Raw genomic sequence first — 19623 nt, forward strand, 5'->3', positions numbered from 1 at the left:
AACTGAAGACAAAAAGAAAGTTCACAAGAGCCCTTAAAGACCACAAAATAATGTTGATTAAAAAAAAATTTTGATACGATACTAGTGATCCTTCACTTTTGTGGAAAAAGTTTTAAAAGCAGTGACCGGACTTCTGTCGGTTGTATTCCAGAAAAAAGCTGGATTAAATATTATAAAAGTGAGTTTTCGTCTCCTGACCTTGTTGCAGAAAGTAAATATGAAAAAGAGCTTGACCGTTTGCTTGCTAATTCTATTCGTTCTGCTTTTATAGTGACGCCATCCGATATTGAGTTTAATATAAAAAAAATTAAGAAAAAATCTTCTGCCGGTGTTGATTTAATATCTGCTAAAAACTTTGAACATTGTAGTAGTCTTTTGTTGCTGCACATTTTGTTACTTTTTTAAATGTCTATTTCTTCCGTTATTGTACCTCAACAGTTTTGTATTGGCCAGATTAAGCCTATACCAAAAAAAGGGAAAAAGAATCTCGAGGATTGTCGATCGTATTGGCCTATTACCATCTCAAGCGCCACTTTTAAAATATTTGAGTCTATTATTCTTAAAGATATTTCCCAAAAGTGTTCTGTGCCTGCGCATCAGTTCGGTTTTCAGAAAGAACTTAGTCGTGAGCATGCTCTTTTTTCCCTTTTTACGGTTCTTGTAGATGTGAGTAGAAGGGGGGGTACCAGTCGTATCACGCACCCCTGCTGCCACCTACAGCTTTTTTTAACATCAAATATGGGCATAGCCTCCCTAGGGAGAACACGTGGTTAATGGGGTCAATGACCTCTTTCTCCATGGTCTCTTTCTCCAGGTGTGTTTTTGGCACGCTCTCAGCAAATGTTATGATCCAGAAATAGTATTTGTTGTTGTTTCCGAGGCAAATGTTGTTATTGAGTCATTAATCAAATTGTTTCCGGGCAAGGTTAATTAATGTCTGACAGATGACGTCAAGTTAATTAATGTCTTTGCTGTATTTCCAAAGAGAATGTTTCCGGGGCAAAGTTTAGATCACACATGACAGATGATGTCATGATTGATTGATTGACATGAAAGGGGAATTAGTTTGTTGTTTCTAAAGAGAATTGATTCAGGAAAGGGGAATTAATTTGTTGTTTCTAAAGAGAACTGTCTCCGAGCGAATGTTTAGATCTTAGTGATGAAGAGATTGATTCACGAAAGGGTTTCCAAGTAATTTGAAATGTGTCAGCGCAGGGATGCCAAAATAAAAGGAACACGCTGAAATTACGTTTAGGGATTATTTGGGTGAAATCGTTCTAAACGTTCTATGAAATTATTTCGGCGAAACAGTTAGAGACGTTTTAAAAGATGATTTAAAAGATGATTTTAGAAGAGAATTTGAGGGTGAAACTCTGTGGTCGTTATAATACACAAGTTGCATTTTAACAGTGTCGTGATGTTCTCTACCCCAACCCCAAAGGGTTCTAATCCCCCTAACCCAACCCCCAAGGAAACCCCCGGTCCTCAAAGGTCCCCCAAGCTCCCAAAGGACCCCCAGACCCCCAAAGGCCCTCCCCAGACCCCCAAAGGCCCTCCCCGGGCCCCCGAAGGCCCACCGGGCTCCCAAAAGACCACCGGGCTCCCAAAGGACCCCCCAGACCCCCAAAGGCCCTCACCCGGTCGCCAAAGGTCCACCGGGCTCCCAAAGGACCAATCGGCCCTCAAGTGTCCCCCAGACCCCCAAAGGGCCCCCCCAGACCCCCAAAGGACCCCCGGCGCCCCAAAGGCCCCTGAGCTCCCATTTTTTAATACTTTTTTATGGCTTTATTATATCTTTTCAGAACAAGTTATTTTCTTAATGTCCATCCTAAACCCATTTTACAAGTTGAAGTACCCATCCTTTTCACCCACAACTTTACTATACTGATTTTTGAATGCTCCAACACCAAGCAATACTTTTCAAAGGCATTTCAGAACAATTTCTTTTCTTAATGTCCCTCCTAAAACCATTTTACAAATTGAATTACCCATCCTTTACACCCACAACTTTACTTTACACCTTTTTGAATGCTCTAACACCGAGCATTACTTTTCAAAAGGCATTTCAGAACAAGTTTTTTTCATAACGTCCCTCCTAAACCCATTTTAAAAGTTGAAGTTACCATCCTTTTCATCCAAAGCTTTACTTTATATATTTTTGAATGCCCAAGACCAAGGAATACTTTTCAAAAGGCATATCAGAACAAGTTCTTTTCTTAGTGACTGTTCTAAACCCATTTTACAAATTGAAGTACCCATCCTTTCCACCCACAACTTAGTTATAGGTAACAGTTTCAAGTTTTCCCTTAGAGACTTAGCTTAGAGTTTTAGTTTGGTTTAGTTTTAGTTAAAAGTTTAGAGTTTTTTTTTTAGCTTAGAGTCTTAGCTTAGAGTTTTTGTTAGAGTTCTAGTTTACTTTAGTTTTAGTTAAGAGTTTAGAGTTTTTAGCTTAGAGTCGTGGCTTAGAGTTTTATTCAGAGTTCTAATTTAGTTTAGATTAGTTACAGTTCAGAATTTAGAATTTTATCTTAGAGTCATAGCTTATAATTTTACTTAAAGTTGTAGTTTGGTCAAGTTTTAGTTAAGAGTTTAGAGTTTTAGCTTAGAGTCTTAGATTAGAGTTTTTGTTAGAGTTGAAGTTTAGTTTAATTTTAGTTAAGAATTTGATGTTTTACCTTTGAGTTTCAGTTAGAGTTCTAGTTTAGTTTAGTTTTAGTTAGGATTTTATAGTTTTTTTTTTAGCTTAGAGTATTAGCTTAGAGTTTTTGTTAGGGTTCTAGCTTAGTTTAGTTTAAGTTAAGAGTTTAGAGTTTTTAGCTTGGATTCGTAGCTTAGAGTTTTATTCATAGTTATATTTTATTTTAGATTATTTAAAGTTAATAATTTATAGTTTTAGCTTAGTGTAATAGCTTATTATTTTTCTTTTTGTTTTTGTTTTGTTAAGTTTCATTTTAGTGTTTCGAGTTTTAGGTTAGAGTCATAGCTTAGAGTTTTCTTAGAGTTCTAGTTTAGTTTAGTTTTAGTTCAGAGTTTAGAGTTTTACCTAAGATTCGTAGTTTAGAGTATTAGTTAGATTTGAAGTTTAGTTTACATATAGTTAAGAATTCAGAGTTTAGGCTTAGAGACATACCTTAGAATCTTGCGAAAGGTTTTAGTTTGGTTAAGTTTTAGTTAAGTTTTTCGAGTTTTAGCTTAGAGTCTTAGCTAAGAGTTTTTTGTTAGAGTTCTAGTTTAGTTTAATTTTAGTAAAGAGTGTGATGTTTTATCTTTGAGTTTCAGTTAGGGTTCTAGTTTACTTTAGTTATGGGTTAGGTGTTTTAAATTATATTCTTATATTATAGTTGTAGTTTAGTTTAGTTTTAATTAATATTTTATATTTTTATATTATATTCTCATCTTATATTTTTTGTAAGATTTATACTTTATTTTAGTTTTATTTAAGAGTTTAGTGTTTTTAACTTAGAGTCTTAGCTTAGAGTTTATGTTGAAGTTCTAGTATAGTTTAGTTTTAGTTTAGAGTTTTAGCTTAGAGTCTTAGCTTAAAGTTTTTGTTAGAGTTGAAGTTTAGTTTATTTTTAGTTAAGAGTTTAGAGTTTTTTTTTTTTTAGCCTTCTAGTTTAGTTTAATTTTACCTAAGATTTTGATTTTTTACATTTTAATGTCAGTTAGATCTCTTGTCTAGTATAGTTTTAGTTAAGAGTTTAGAGTTTACAACATAGTAGTATATAAGAGTTTATCTGAGAGTTCTATTTTAGTTTAGTTTTAGTTAAAGCTCAGAATTTTTAGTTCTAACGTATAGTCATATCTTAGAGTTTTACTTAAAGTTATAGTGTTGTTTAGTTTTAGTTAAGAGTTTAGAGTTTTTAGATTAGAGTTTTTATTGAAGTTGTAGTTTAGTTCATTTTTAGTTAATAGTTTAGATTTTTATCTTAGAGTTTTAGCTTAGAGTTTTTGTTAGAGTTGAAGTTTAGTTTAATTTCAGTTAAGAATTTGATGTTTTACCTTTGAGTTTCAGTTAGTGTTCTAGTCTAGTTTACTTTTAGTTTAGAGTTTAGAGTTTTTTAGCTTAAAGTCTTAGCTTAGAGTTTTAGTTAGAGTTCTAGTTTAGTTTAGTTTTAGTTAAGAGTTTATAATTTTAGCTCAGAGTATTAGCTTAGATTTTTTTTTAGTGTTCTAGTTTATTTTAGTTTTGAGTTATATTTTATTTTAAACTTATTTTAGTTTTTTGATTTTTAACAGATATTCTTTGCTGTTATTTACAGCGGATTCTTTTTTTAGTTTTGATTGTATTGTTTTTTAGCTTAGAGGTTTAGTTTAGAGTTTTTGTTTGATTTATAATTTATTTTAATTATATTTAATAGTTTGATGTTTTAAAAAATAGTATTAGTTTATAGTTTTAGTTAGAGTTCTAGTTGAGTTTAGTTTTAGTTAAGAGTTTAGAGTTTTTAGCTTAGAGTCTTAGCTTAGAGTTTTTGTTAGAGTTCTAGTTTATTTTAGTTTTAGTTAAGAGTTAAGATTTTTTAGCTTAGAGTCTTAGCTTAGATTTTTTCTTGAAGTTCTAGTTTAGTTTAGTTTTAGTTAATAGTTTAGAGTTTTTTATCTTATAGTCTTATCTTAGATTTTTTGTTAGAGTTGAATTTTAGTTTAGTAATAGTTAGGAGTTTAGAGTTTTATATTAGAGTCTTAGTTTAGAGTTTTCGTGATAGTTATATTTTAGTTTACATATAGTTAAGAATTTGTAGTTTTACATTAGAGACTTAGATTAGAGTTTTAGTTTAGTTTAGTTTTAGTTAATAGTTTGGAGTTTTTATTTTAGAGTCTTAGATTATAGTTTTCTTTAGAGTTATTGTTTAGTTTTAGTTAAGAGTTTGGTGTTGTACCTTATAGTCATAGCTTAGACTTTTAATTATAGTTCTAGTTTAGTTTAGTTTTAGTTAGGAGTTTAGAATTATAGCTTAGAGTCTTAGCTTAGAGTTTTTGTTAGAGTTCTAGTTTAGTTTAGTTTTAGTTAAGAGTTTAGAGTTTTTAGCTTAGAGTCTTAGCATAGTTTTTGTCGAAGTTCTAGTTTAGTTTAGTAATAGTTAAGAGTTTAGAGTTTTAGCTTAGAGTCTTAGCTTAAAGTTTTTGTTAAAGTTGAATTTTAGTTTAGTAATAGTTAAGAGTCTTAGCTTAGAGTCTTATCTCGGATTTTTTTTTTATGTTGTAGTTCATCCTATGTATATTTAAGAGTTTAGAGTTTTATAATTCATTCGTTGCTTATAGATATATTCTGGGTTAGTGATATTAAAGATCGTCGAGTCTTTTAGCATAGATTATTATCATAGAATTTTTGTTATAGTTCTCTTTTAGTTGAGTTATAGTTAAGAGTTTGTAGTTTTTTATATTATATTATTAGATTAGAGTTTTAGTTTAGTTCAATTTTATTTAAGAATTTCGATTTTTATCATAGAGTCTTATGTTAGGGTTTTTTAGCATTATATTTTAGTTTAGTTTTTGAACGGAGTATAAAGTTTTTTATCGTATCGTCTTATTATAGGGTTTTTTGTTGCAGTTCCTTTTTAGGTTAGTGTTTTATATTATAATCGTAATTTTGATTGTAGTTATAGTTTAGTTTAGTTTTATTCAAGAGTTTAGAGTTTTAGATTATAGTCTTAGCTTAGAGTTTTTGTTAGAGTTCTGGTATAGTTTAGTTTTTGTTAAGAGTTTAGAGTTTTAGCTTAGAGTCTTGGCTTAGATTTTTTGTTAGAGTCCTAGTTAAGTTTAGTTATAGTTAAGAGTTTGGAGTTTTACCTTAGAGACTTAGCTTAGAGTTTTAGTTAAATTTAGTTTTACTTAAGATTATAGAATTTTAGCTTAGAGTCTCAGCATAGAGTTTTGTTAGAGTTCTAGTTTAGTTTAGTTTTAGTTAAGAGTTTAGTGTTTTTAGCTTAGAGTCTTAGTTTAGAGTTTTTGTTGAAGTTCTAGTTTAGTTTAGTTTTAGTTTAGAGTTTTAGCTTAGACTGATTAGAGTTATAGTTTAGTTTAGTTTTAGTTAAGAGTTTTTAGCTTATAGTCTTATCTTAATTTTATTTATAGTTCTAGTTTAATTTGGATATAGTTAAGATTTTATAGTTTTGACTTGTATTATTAGATTAGAGTTTTAGTTATAGTTAAATTTTAGTTTAGTTACAGTTAAGAATTTAGATTTTTAGCTTAGAGTCTTAGCTTAGAGTTTTACTTAAAGTTATAGCTTGGTTAAGATTTAGTTAAGAGTTTCGAGTTTTAGCTGAGTCTTAGCTTACAGTTTTTGTTAGAGTTATAGTTTAGCTTAGTTTTACTTAAGAGTTTAGAGTTTTACCTTAGAGTCTTAGCTTAGAGTTTTTGTTACAGTTCTAGTTTAGTTTAATTTTAGTTAAGAATTTGATGTTTCACCTTTGAGTTTCAGTTAGAGTTCTAGTTTAGTTTAATTTTATTTAAGATTTTAGTTTTTTAAAATAGAGTCTTAGCATAGAGTTTTAGTTATATTTATAGTTTAGTTTACTTTTAGTTAAGAGTTTAGAATTTTAGCTTAGAGTCTTAACTTAGAGTTTTTGTTAGAGTTCTATTTTAGTTTAATTTTAGTTAAGAATTTGATGTTTTACCTTTGAGTTTCAGTTAGAGTTCTAGTTTAGTTTAGTTTTAGTTAAGATTTTACTTTTTTACCTTAGAGTATTAGCTTATATTTCTATTTAGAGATTTCTTTTTGTATAGTTTAAGTTATTAATTTATAATTGTAGCTTATAGTCATATCTTAGAGTTTTTGTTAGAGATATAGTTTATTTTAGTTTTAGTCCATATTTTAAATTGTTTTTCTTAGAGTACTTTTCTTAGAATTTTTGTTTAAGCTCTAGTTTAGTTTACTTTTATTTAATTGTTTATAGTTATAGATTATAGTATTGTCTTATAGTTTTTTTTATATTTTAAGTTTATATTAGTTATAGTTAAGAGTTTAGAGTTTTTAGCTTAGAGTCGTAGCTTAGAGTTTTTGTTAGAGTTCTAGTTTAGTTTACTTAAGAGTTTAGAGTTTTATCATAGAATCTTAGTTTAGAGTTTTTGTTGAAGTTTTAGTTTAGTTTAGTTTTAGTTAAGAGTTTAGAGTTTTTAGCTTAGAGTCCTAGCTTAGAGTTTTTGTTAGAGTTCTAGTTTAGTTTAGTTTTAGTTAAGAGTTTGGTGTTTTACCTTAGAGTTATAGCTTAGAGTTTTAGTTATAGTTCTAGTTTAATTTAGTTTTAGTTAAGAGTTTAGAATTTTACCTTAGAGTCTTAGCTTAGAGTTTTTGTTAGATTTCTAGTTTAGCTTAGTTCTAGTTAAGAGTTTAGAATTTTTATCTTATAGTCTTATCTTAGAGTTTTTGTTGAAGCTCTAGTTTAGTTTAGTTTTAGTTAAGAGTTTATAGTTTTAGCTTAGAGTCTTAGCTTAGATTTTTTTTTAGAGTTATAGTTTATTTTATTTTTAGTTTATATTTTTTAGTTTTTAATTAAATTATTATTTTATAGTTTATTTTATTTTTTAATTTTCTTTTAGTTTAGTTATAGTTAAGATTTTATATTTTTATCTTAGAGTCTTAGCTTAGAGTTTTAGTTAGAGTTATTGTTTATTTTAGTTTTACTTAAGAGTTATAGCTTAGAGGTTTAGCCTAAAATCTTAGCTTAGAGATTTAGTTAGAGTTGAAGTTTAGTCCAAACTAGCATAACCACAAAATAACACAATATTGCATAGAAATACCAAAACCATAGGTTAGATTAGGTTAGGTTAGGTTAGAGGTTAGGTTTCTCCACGTTTAAAATAGGTTAGATTAGGTTGGCTTATCATGAGCGCTCATGATAAGCCAACCTAATCTAACCTAAATTAAACGTGGAGAAACCTAACCTCTAACCTAACCTAACCTAATCTAACCTATGGTTTTGGCATTTCTATGCAATATTGTGTTATTTTGTGGTTATGCTAGTTTGGACTAAACTTCAACTCTAACTAAATCTCTAAGATAAGATTTTAGGCCAAACCTATAAGATATAACTATTAAGTAAAAATAAAATAAAAAATAACTATAAATAAAAATATAAGCTAATACTATAAGCTAAAACTATAAACTCTTAACTATAACTAAACTAAACGAAACTTCAACCCTAACTAAAACTCTAATCTAAGACTTTAAGGTAAAACTCAAAACTCTTAACTAAAACTAACCTAAACTAAAACTATAAAAAACAATCTAAGATAAGAATATAATAAAAAAAAAAACCATAATAAATTTATAAAAAATAAAAGTTATATAAAACAAAATATATAATATACTAATATTATATCAAAACTATAAACTCTTAATTAAAACTAAACTAAACTAGAACTCTAACAGAAACTCCAAGATAAGACTCTAAGCAAAAATTCTAAACTCTTAACTAAAACTAAACTAAACTAGAACTCTAACTAAAACTCTAAGATATAACTCTAAGGTAAAACACCAAACTCTTAACTAAAACTAAACTAAACTGGAAATCTAACAAAAACTCTAAGCTAGGACTCTAAGCTAAAAAACTCTAAACTCTTAACTAAAACTAAACTAAACTAAAACTTCAACAAAAACTCTAAACTAAGATTCTATGATAAAACTCTAAACTCTTAAGTAAACTAAACTAGAACTTTAACAAAAACTCTAAACTACGACTCTAAGCTAAAAACTCTAAACTCTTAACTATAACTAAACTAAACTTAAACTCTAACTATAACTCTAAGCTAAGACTATAAGCTAAAAATCTAAACTCTTAACTAAAACTAAACTAAACTATAACTTCAACAAAAACTCTAAGAACAAAACTCTAAGCCAAAAACTCTTAACTAAAACTAAAATAAACTTGAACTCTAACAAAAACTCTAAGCTAAGACTCTAAGCTAAAATTCTAAACTCTTAACTAAAACTAAACTAAACGAGAACTCTAACTAAAACTCTAAGCTAAGACTCTAAGGTAAAACACTAAACTCTTAACTAAAACTAAACTAAACTAGAACTATAACTGAAACTCAAAGGTAAAACATAAAATTCATAACTAAAATTAAACTAAACTAGAACTATAAAAAAAACTCTAAGCTAATACTATAATATAAAAATATAAACTCTAAACTACAAATAAACTAAACTATAAATCTAACTAAAACTCTAAGCTAAGACTCTAATGTAAAACAATAAACTCTTAACTAAAATTAAACTAAACTAGAACTCTAACTGAAACTCAAAGGTGAAATATCAAATTCTTAACTAAAATTAAACTAAACTAGAACTGTAACAAAAACTCTAAGCTAAGACTCTAAGGTAAAACTCTAAACTCTTAAGTAAAACTAAGCTAAACTATAACTCTAACAAAAACTGTAAGCTAAGACTCAGCTAAAACTCGAAACTCTTAACTAAATCTTAACCAAGCTATAACTTTAAGTAAAACTCTAAGCTAAGACTCTAAACTAAAAATCTAAATTCTTAACTGTAACTAAACTAAACTTTAACTCTAAATAAAACTCTAAGCTAAGACTACATGGTAAAACTATAAACTATTAAATAAAACTAAATTAAACTAGAACTCTAAATTAAACTAAGCTAAGACTCTAAGCTAAAAACTCTAAACTCTTAACTAAAACTAAACTAAACTAGCACTCTAAGCAGTCTAAGCTAAAACTCTAAACTAAAACTAAACTAAACTAGAACTTCAACAAAAACTCTAAACTAAGACTCTAAGCTAAAAATACTAAATTCTTAACTAAAAGTAAACTAAACTAAAACTCTAACAAAAACTCTATGCTGAGACTCTAAGCTAAAATTCTATACTCTTAAGTAAAACTTATCGTAACTAAAACTCTAAGCTAAGTCTCTAAGGTAAAACTCCAAACTCTTAACTATAACTAAACTTAACTAGGACTCTAACAAAAACTCTAAGCTAAGATTCTAAGCTAAAACTCTAAACTCTTAACTAAAACTAAACTAAACTAGAACTCTAACAAAAACTCTAAGCTAAGACTCTAAGCTAAAACTCTAAACTCTTAACTAAAACTAAACTAAACTATAACTCTAATAAAAACTCCAAGTCTAAGCTAAGACTCTAAGGTAAACTAGAACTGAAACAAAAAACTCTAAACTAAGACTCTAAGCTAAAAACTCTAAACTCTTAACTAAAACTAAACTAAACTAGAACTCTAAAAAAACCCTAAGATAAGACTCTATGGTAAAACTCTAAACTCTTAACAAAAATTAAACTAAACTAAAACTCTAAGCTAAGAATCTAAGCTAAAAACTCTAAACTCTTAACTAAAACTAAACTAAACTAGAACTCTAACAAAAGCTCTAAGCTAAGACTCTAAGCTAAAAAACTCTAAACTCTTAACTAAAACTAAACTAAACTAAAATTCTAAGCTAAGACTATAAGCTAAAACTCTAAACTCTTAAATATTACTAAACTAAACTTCAACTTTAAAAAAAACTCTAAGCTAAGACTCTAAGCCAAAACTCTAAACTCTTAACTATTACTAAACTAAACTAGAACTTCAACAAAAACTATGTTAAGACTCTAGTCTAAAAACTCAAGACTCTTAACTAAAAATAAAATAAACTAGAACTTTAACAAAAACTCTAAGCTATGACTCTAAGCTAAAATTCTAAACTCTTAACTAAAACTAAACTAGAACTCTAACTAAATGTCTAAGCTATGACTCTAAGGTAAAACACCAAACTCTTAACTAAAACTAAACTAAACTAGAACTCTAACATAAACTCTAAGCTAATAGTCTAAGCTAAAAACTCCAAACTCTTAACTAAAACTAAACTAAACTAAAACTCTAAGCTAAGTCTCTAAGGTAAAACTCCAAACTCTTAACTATATCTAAACTAAACTAGAACTCTAACAAAAACTCTAAGCTAAGATTCTAAGCTAAAACTCTAAACTCCTAACTATTACTAAACTAAAATTCAACTCTAACAAAAACTATAAGCTAAGACTCTAAGCTAACACTCTAAACTATTAACTAAAACTAAACTAAACTAAAACTTCAACAAAAACTCTAAGCTAAGGCTCTAAGCTAAAAACTCTAAACTCTTAACTAAAACTAAAATAAACTAGAACTCTAAAAAAAAATCTAAGATAAGACTCTAAGCTAAAAACTCTAAACTCTTAACTGAAAATAAACTAAACTAGAACTCTAACTGAAACTCTAAACTAAGACTATTAGTTAAAACACCAAACTCTTTAATAAAACTAAGACCCACTAGAAAACTAACAAAAACTTTAATCTAAAAATCTATTATAAAAAACTCTAGATTCTCAACTAAAAATAAACTAACCTAGGAATATTATAAAAGACTCTAAGTTTAAAATCAAAACTATAAGATGTGTTTAAAATAATATATAACTAGCAACTAAATAAGATAGAAATCTAACAAAACTATAATATATTAATATCATAAAATACTAGAAACTTTTAACTAAAACTAAAAGAAACTAGAACTCTAACTAAAACTCTAAGCTGAGACTTTAATCTAAAAAAATGTAAACACTAAAAAGGCATTAATCTAGAATAGAGATAACAAAGACAGTCAATGGTAAAACATCAAATTCTTAACTAAAATTAAACTAAACTTCAACTCTAACAAAAACTATAAGCTAAGACTCTAAGATAAAACTCTAAAATATTAACTAAAACTAAACTAAACTAGAACTTCAATAAAAACTCTAATCTAAAAACTCTAAACTCTTAACTAAAAGTTAACCAAAATATAAATTCAAGTTAAACTCTAAGCTATGACTATAATTTAAGACTATAAATTCTGAACTGTAACTAAAACTAAACTAGAACTCTAGAAAAAACTCTTAGCTAAGATTCTAAGGTAAACACTAAACTCTTAACTAAAACTAAACTAAACAAGAACTCTAACAGAAGCACAAAGATAAAAAATCAAACTCTTAACTAAAATTAAACTAAACTAGAACTCTAACAAAAAAAAACTCTTAACTAAAACTAAACTGAACTTCAACTCTAACAAAAACTCTAAGCTAAGACTCTAAGCTAAAACTCTAAACTAAAACTAAGCTATACTAGAACTTCAACATAAACTCTAAGCTAAGACTCTAAGTTAAAAACACTAAACTCTCAATTAAAACTAAAATAAAGTAGAATTCTAACAAATACTCTAAGCTGAGACTCTAAGCTAAAACTCTAAACTCTTAAGTAAAACTAAACTAAACTAGAACTCTAAGCTAAGAATCTAAGGTAAAACACCAAACTCTTAACTAAAAATAAACTAAACTAGAACTCTAACTTAAACTCAAAGGTAAAACATCAAACTATTAACTAAAATGAAACTAAACTAGAACTCTAACAAAAAAATCTAAGCTAAGACTCTAAGCTAAAACTCGAAACACTTAACTAAAACTTAACCAAACTAAAACTTTTATTAAGACTCTAAGGTATGACTCTAAGCTCAAACTCTAAACTCTTAACTGTAACTAAACTAAACTTAAACTCTAACTAAAACTCTAAGCTAAGACTCTAAGGTAAAAGTCTAAACTCTTAACTAAAACTAAACTAAACTAGAACTCTAAGAAAAACTCTAAGCTAAGACTCTAAGCTAAAACTCGAAACTCTTAACTAAAACTTAACCAAACTACAACTGTAAGTAAAATTATAAGCTATGACTCTAAGCTAAAACTCTAAATTCTGAACTGTAACTAAACTAAACTAAACTAGAACTCTGAATAAAACTCTGAGCTAAGACTCTATGCTAAAACTCTAAACTCTTAACTAAAACTAAACTAAACTAGAACTCTAACAAAAACTCTAAGCTAAGACTCTAAGCTAAAAAAAACTCTAAACTCTTAACTAATACTAAACTATACTATAACTATAACTTAAAATCAAATTTAAAACAACAAAATCTTAACTAAAATTAAACTAAACTTCAACTCTAAAAGAAACTCTAGGCTAAGATTCTAAGCTAAAACTCGAAACTCTTAACTAAAACTTGACCAAACTACAACTTTAAGTAAAATTATAAGCTATGACTCTAAGCTAAAACTCTAAATTCGGAACTGTAACTAATCTAAACTGAATTTGAACTCTGAATAAAACTCTAAGACACGACTATAAGCTAAAAACTCTTAACTCTTGAATAAAACTAAATTAAACTATAACTCTAACAAAAACTCTAAGCTAAGACTCTAAGCTAAAAAAAAAACTCTAAACTTTTAAATAAGACTAAACCAAAATAAAAATTTAAGCTAAGTCTCGAAGGTAAAAGCTAAAAACTCTAAACTCTTAACTAAAACTAAAATACAACTCTAACAAAAACTCTAAGCTAAGAGTACAATCTAAAAAAAAAACCTCTAAACTTTTATCTAAAACTAAACCAGACTAAAACTCTAAGCTTAGTCTCTAAGGTAAAACTTCAAACTCTTACCTATAACTAAGTTGTTGGTGAAAAGGATGGGTACTTAAATTTGTAAAATGGGTTTAGAACGGTCACTAAGAAAAGAACTTGTTCTGAAATGCCTTTTTGAAAAGTATTGCTTGCTGTTGAGCATTCAAAAAGCTGTAAAGTAAAGTTGCGGGTGAAAAAGATGGGAACTTCAACTTGTAAAATGGGTTTAGGATGCACAGTATTAACCTAACTGTTTCTGAAATTGACGTTAAAATGTATTGCTTTTTTTTGTAGCAGTCAAAAAGCTGAAAAGTAAAACGGTGGGTGAAAAAAATGGGTACTTCAACTTGTAAAATGGGTATAGGATAGACATTAAGAAAATAAATTGTTCTGAAATGCCTTTGAAAAGTATTGCCTGGTGTTGGAGCATTCAAAAATCAGTATAGTAAAGTTGTGGGTGAAAAGGATAGGAACTTCAACTTGTAAAATGGGTTTAGGATGGACATTAGGAAAATAACTTGTTCTGAAAAGATATAATAAAGCCATAAAAAAGTATTAAAAAATGGGGGCTCAGGGGCCTTTGGGGCGCCGGGGGTCCTTTGGGGGTCTGGGGGGTCCTTTGGGGGTCTGGGGGGCACTTGAGGGCCGATTGGTCCTTTGGGAGCCCGGTGGACCTTTGGGGACCGGGTGAGGGTCTTTGGGGGTCCGGGGGGTCCTTTGGGAGCCCGGTGGTCTTTTGGGAGCCCGGTGGGCCTTTGGGGGCCCGGGGAGGGCCTTTGGGGGTCTGGGGAGGGCCTTTGGAGGTCTGGGGGTCCTTTGGGAGCTTGGGGGACATTTGAGTACCGGGGGCTTCCTTCGGGGTTGGGGTAGGGGGATTGGAACCCTTTGGGGTTGGGGTAGGGGACCTCACGACGATGTTAAAATACAACTTGTCTATTATAACGACCACAGAGTTTCACCCTTAAATTCTCTTCTAAAATCATCTTTTAAATCATCTTTTAAAATGTCTCTAACTGTTTCGCCGAAATAATTTCATAAAATGGCTAAAAGGGCTTCGCCCAAATAATCCCTAAACGTAATTTCAGCGTTTTCCTTTTGTTTGGCATCTCTGCACTGTCACATTTCAAATTATTTGGAAACCATTTCGTGAATCAATCTCTTCATCGCTAAGATCTAAACATTCGCTCGGAGACATTTCTCTTTAGAAACAACAAATTAATACCCCTTTCGTGAATCAATTCTCTTTAGAAACAACAAACTAATTCCCCTTTCATGTCAATCAATCAATCATGACATCATCTGTCATGTGTGATCTAAAATTTGCCTCGGAAACATTCTCTTTGGAAATACATCAAAGACATTAATTAACTTGACGTCATCTGTCAGACATTAATTAACCTTGCCCGGAAACAATTTGATTAATGACTCAATAACAACATTTGCCTCGGAAACAACAGCAAATATTATTTCTGGATCATAATATTCGCTGAGAGTGTGCCAAAAACACACCCGGAGAAAGAGCCCAGGGAGAAAGAGGTCATTGACCCCATTGACCACGTGTTCTCCCTAGGGAGGCTATGCCCATATTTGTTGTTAAAAAAAGTTGTAGGTGGCAGCAGGGGTGCGTGACACGACTGGTACCCCCCCCCCTTCTACTGATGTGGAAGGTTCCGGGGCGTTTATTGTTCTATGTGCACTGGACATTGCCAGAGCATTTGATTCGTGTATTTTTGCCCAGATTTTGGTAGAAGTTCTAAAGAAAGGGAATCACTATCGAAGTATTCGATACATGTATAAACATATTTGTGCCAAAATGAAGCGCGGTTCAGAGCTTTTTAATTTGCTAAAGGGCGTTAGACAAGGAGGTCTCACTTCCCCTGCGCTTTTTAATAATTCAGTCATTTCAGCCCAAAGTTCTATTGAGTCCACCTGTATTTACGGGGGTTTAGACGTCTCTTTACTTACGTATGCTGATGATATCCTAAATCTGAGTTGCACTTTCTCTGGTTGTGAGAGCACTTTTTCGAAGTTAAAACTAGAATATCAGCAGATTGGTTTAAGTTTTAATGTGGATAAAATTGTAGCTGTCGATTTCAACCTCAAAGGATACTCTGATAAATCCCTCCAACTTACTGAAACTTGTATCCCCCTCTCTAAAAGCCTTATTTACCTGGGAATACCCATTGGAAACTCAATTAAGGAAACTATTAAGCTTGCCATTCGAAATCTTGAAAAAAAAGGCAAGGTTAGCTTATGTGTCACTTGTCTCTAACGTTACACACCTTAGTCGTTTCGATATTTCTAAACCTTATAATAGTCTATCTGTGCCTCATCTTCTTGCTCTGTCTCCTATTTGGCAATTTTTTTCTGCTTCAAAAAAAAAAAACTTGTTCATCGGATCTATTTTAAATTTGCTAAATTCCTTTTAGATATGCCCCTTGGACTAGTAACTCTTTTTTGTCCCAAAAATTTAAGCTCATTTTCCCTCCAACAATTATTGGTAGAAGAGTAAAAGATTTTAAATCTTCTGCCAGTAAACTAAATCATGATTGGTCCTCTTTATTTTTATTCGTTTTTTTTGTGTCTTTTGAAATATTTCTTATCTTGTGATTATTATATATGATTTGTGATTATGTCTATGATTATCATGATTGTAAAAACCACTTATTTTTGTTCAATGTATAAGTTTTCTTGTCTTTTTTCTTTTGTTTCTCTTATGTACTCTGTCATTTAGGTGACTGGTGCCCTTTTTTGTTTCGACAGGTTATAAGTAAATTTAATTGAATTGCACTCCGAATCTTAGATTATTCTGATTTACGTAAATTCCCTATACCAATTTGTTTTGGCGTAGTATTACAAATTTCACTCATAATTTCATTGGCAAAAGTTCTGTTACAGCAACAGTTTCTAGAATTTTCAATTTCATTTGCGATCTTCTTCAAGTAAAAGCTTTCGGACATGGGCTTCAACTCCAGATCCTTCAATTCTCTGAATTTCCTATTTAAATGAATAAAAACTTCGAATCTAGGCTTTTTATCTCGTATTATTAGGATGTCCCTGCATTAGCGTACTTTACTTTTGATTTCAAAGCACTTTTTATTACGCTCCTAAGCTTAGATTATTTAGATTTCCGTAATATCCTTTAGCCTACCAAGATCTTGCCATCATACTATTTAAAAGCTTTCATTTTATTGATTTAATGCCTAATTTTCTATTTTCCATTCAAACCTTGAAATGTTATGATTCTTGTACGCTTCTATGCCTTTCCTGTAGTATTTTTCAAAAGTATTTATTTTATTGATTTTAAGCCTAATTATCAGATTTTCTGCTCCCAACCAAATGTTGATTTTTCAACATTTTCAAGAATACCTTTCTCCTTTCACCATTCTGCAACTTAAGCCTAATTATGATTTTAAGCCTAATTATCAGATTTTCTGCTCCCAACCAAATGTTGATTTTTCAACATTTTCAAGAATACCTTTCTCCTTTCACCATTCTGCAACTTAAGCCTAATTATGATTTTAAGCCTAATTATCAGATTTTCTGCTCCCAACCAAATGTTGATTTTTCAACATTTTCAAGAATACCTTTCTCCTTTCACCATTCTGCAACTTAAGCCTAATTATGATTTTAAGCCTAATTATCAGATTTTCTGCTCCCAACCAAATGTTGATTTTTCAACATTTTCAAGAATACCTTTCTCCTTTCACCATTCTGCAACTTAAGCCTAATTATGATTTTAAGCCTAATTATCAGATTTTCTGCTCCCAACCAAATGTTGATTTTTCAACATTTTCAAGAATACCTTTCTCCTTTCACCATTCTGCAACTTAAGCCTAATTATGATTTTAAGCCTAATTATCAGATTTTCTGCTCCCAACCAAATGTTGATTTTTCAAAATTTTCAAGAATACCTTTCTCCTTTCACCATTCTGCAACTTAAGCCTAATTATGATTTTAAGCCTAATTATCAGATTTTCTGCTCCCAACCAAATGTTGATTTTTCAACATTTTCAAGAATACCTTTCTCATTTCACCATTCTGCAACTTAAGCCTAATTATGATTTTAAGCCTAATTATCAGATTTTCTGCTCCCAACCAAATGTTGATTTTTCAACATTTTCAAGAATACCTTTCTCCTTTCACCATTCTGCAACTTAAGCCTAATTATGATTTTAAGCCTAATTATCAGATTTTCTGCTCCCAACCAAATGTTGATTTTTCAACATTTTCAAGAATACCTTTCTCCTTTCACCATTCTGCAACTTAAGCCTAATTATGATTTTAAGCCTAATTATCAGATTTTCTGCTCCCAACCAACTGTTGATTTTTCAACATTTTCAAGAATACCTTTCTCCTTTCACCATTCTGCAACTTAAGCCTAATTATGATTTTAAGCCTAATTATCAGATTTTCTGCTCCCAACCAAATGTTGATTTTTCAACATTTTCAAGAATACCGTTCTCCTTTCACCATTCTGCAACTTAAGCCTAATTATGATTTTAAGCCTAATTATCAGATTTTCTGCTCCCAACCAAATGTTGATTTTTCAACATTTTCAAGAATACCTTTCTCCTTTCACCATTCTGCAACTTAATCCTAATTATGATTTTAAGCCTAATTATCAGATTTTCTGCTCCCAACCAAATGTTGATTTTTCAACATTTTCAAGAATACCTTTCTCCTTTCACCATTCTGCAACTTAAGCCTAATTATGATTTTAAGCCTAATTATCAGATTTTCTGCTCCCAACCAAATGTTGATTTTTCAACATTTTCAAGAATACCTTTCTCCTTTCACCATTCTTCAACTTAAGCCTAATTATGATTTTAAGCCTAATTATCAGATTTTCTGCTCCCAACCAAATGTTGATTTTTCAACATTTTCAAGAATACCTTTCTCCTTTCACCATTCTGCAACTTAAGCCTAATTATGATTTTAAGCCTAATTATCAGATTTTCTGCTCCCAACCAAATGTTGATTTTTCAACATTTTCAAGAATACCTTCCTCCTTTCACCATTCTGCAACTAAAGACTTTCTATATTAATTTAAAAAAACTAAGGTTTTCCGAGGGAAGTAAAGAGCCAAGTTGAAACTTAAAACGGACTAAAATTATTACTTCGCAGCTTATTTAATATATATTAATATAACTAGTACAAATAAACCAACTAATTATGTTACCCTATACTTTTATGATTATACAAAACTAGCGCTTAAATGCATGCATTGCAGTTATAGCTTTTTCTCCAGAATTAATTCTCAAATAGGTGCTTCTTCTCAGAAGTTGACATTTTTGAGAAAATTATTTAATATAGATGTTTAGAAAGATTGAAGAGGTATAAAGATTAGAAAGGTATATAAATGTCAAATGTCCTATATCTAAAAAATACATAAATCCCCTAAATCTCATTGTTTCTGAATTTACCTTTCATTTGTACGCCCAATCCTTGAGTATGCCTGTCCTGTTTGGCATCCTGATATCTCACATACGATAAATAATATTTCGAATAGGGATAAATCCTTTTAATAGACAGTGATAAAAAATACTGGGTATTTCGATTACATATACAGTGATGGTCATCAGCAGTATTTCTGCTGATGATGATCCAGTATATTTTTTGATTTTCTTTTTTCACTGTGTAATAAAAGGATTTATCCTCATTCGAAATGTTATCTATCGGCATGGAAAGGCAGTATGGCCTTTGAAATTAAAAGCGTGGTACCTCCAATGAATTTTCAGAAAGAATAGAGACAGTCGAAAAAGGTGACAAAGAATTATTTTCAATGAGGGTAAAGTCCCTTCTATCTCATCTACAAAGAGCTAATCTGGTTATCTTCAATGAAAGGAGAACAAAAATTTCATTACGTTTCGTCAACAAAACCTTTCATACCCACCGACAAATTACCTTTTCCCTAGTCAATTTTCCTTCCTTTGACCTTGCCTCCCTCGTCCTGCTTCAGAAAAATCACCCTTCTTACCCCAATAAAACAGTATATCGAAAGATACATAAGGACTTTCGTCCTCTATACAGTAAGCATGTTAAATACATGAGACCCCCTCCGATTTTTCACTTTACAACTGTTAAATGTTTAACTTACAATTTAATTTTTGTTAAATTGTGTATGTAGCTTTTATTGCAAGACTAATTTATCCTCATTGTATTTTATTAATCTAACTTATTCGTTTTTTAATTCTAAATGTTTTTTACTA

The 19623-nt window shown here is 30.0% G+C and overlaps 1 protein-coding gene across 1 annotated transcript in view; it reads right to left on the bottom strand.

Annotated features, from left to right (window-relative positions):
• Positions 1-19623, bottom strand: part of LOC148948670 (ecdysone oxidase-like) — an 89091-nt gene that overhangs the window by 44445 nt on the left and 25023 nt on the right. The window lies entirely within an intron of this gene.

Source organism: Artemia sp. Qi Xiang Cuo, chromosome 9 (assembly GCF_049724085.1).
Source record: "Artemia sp. Qi Xiang Cuo chromosome 9, ASM4972408v1, whole genome shotgun sequence".
In the NCBI taxonomy this organism is placed as follows: Eukaryota; Metazoa; Arthropoda; class Branchiopoda; order Anostraca; family Artemiidae; genus Artemia; species Artemia sp. Qi Xiang Cuo.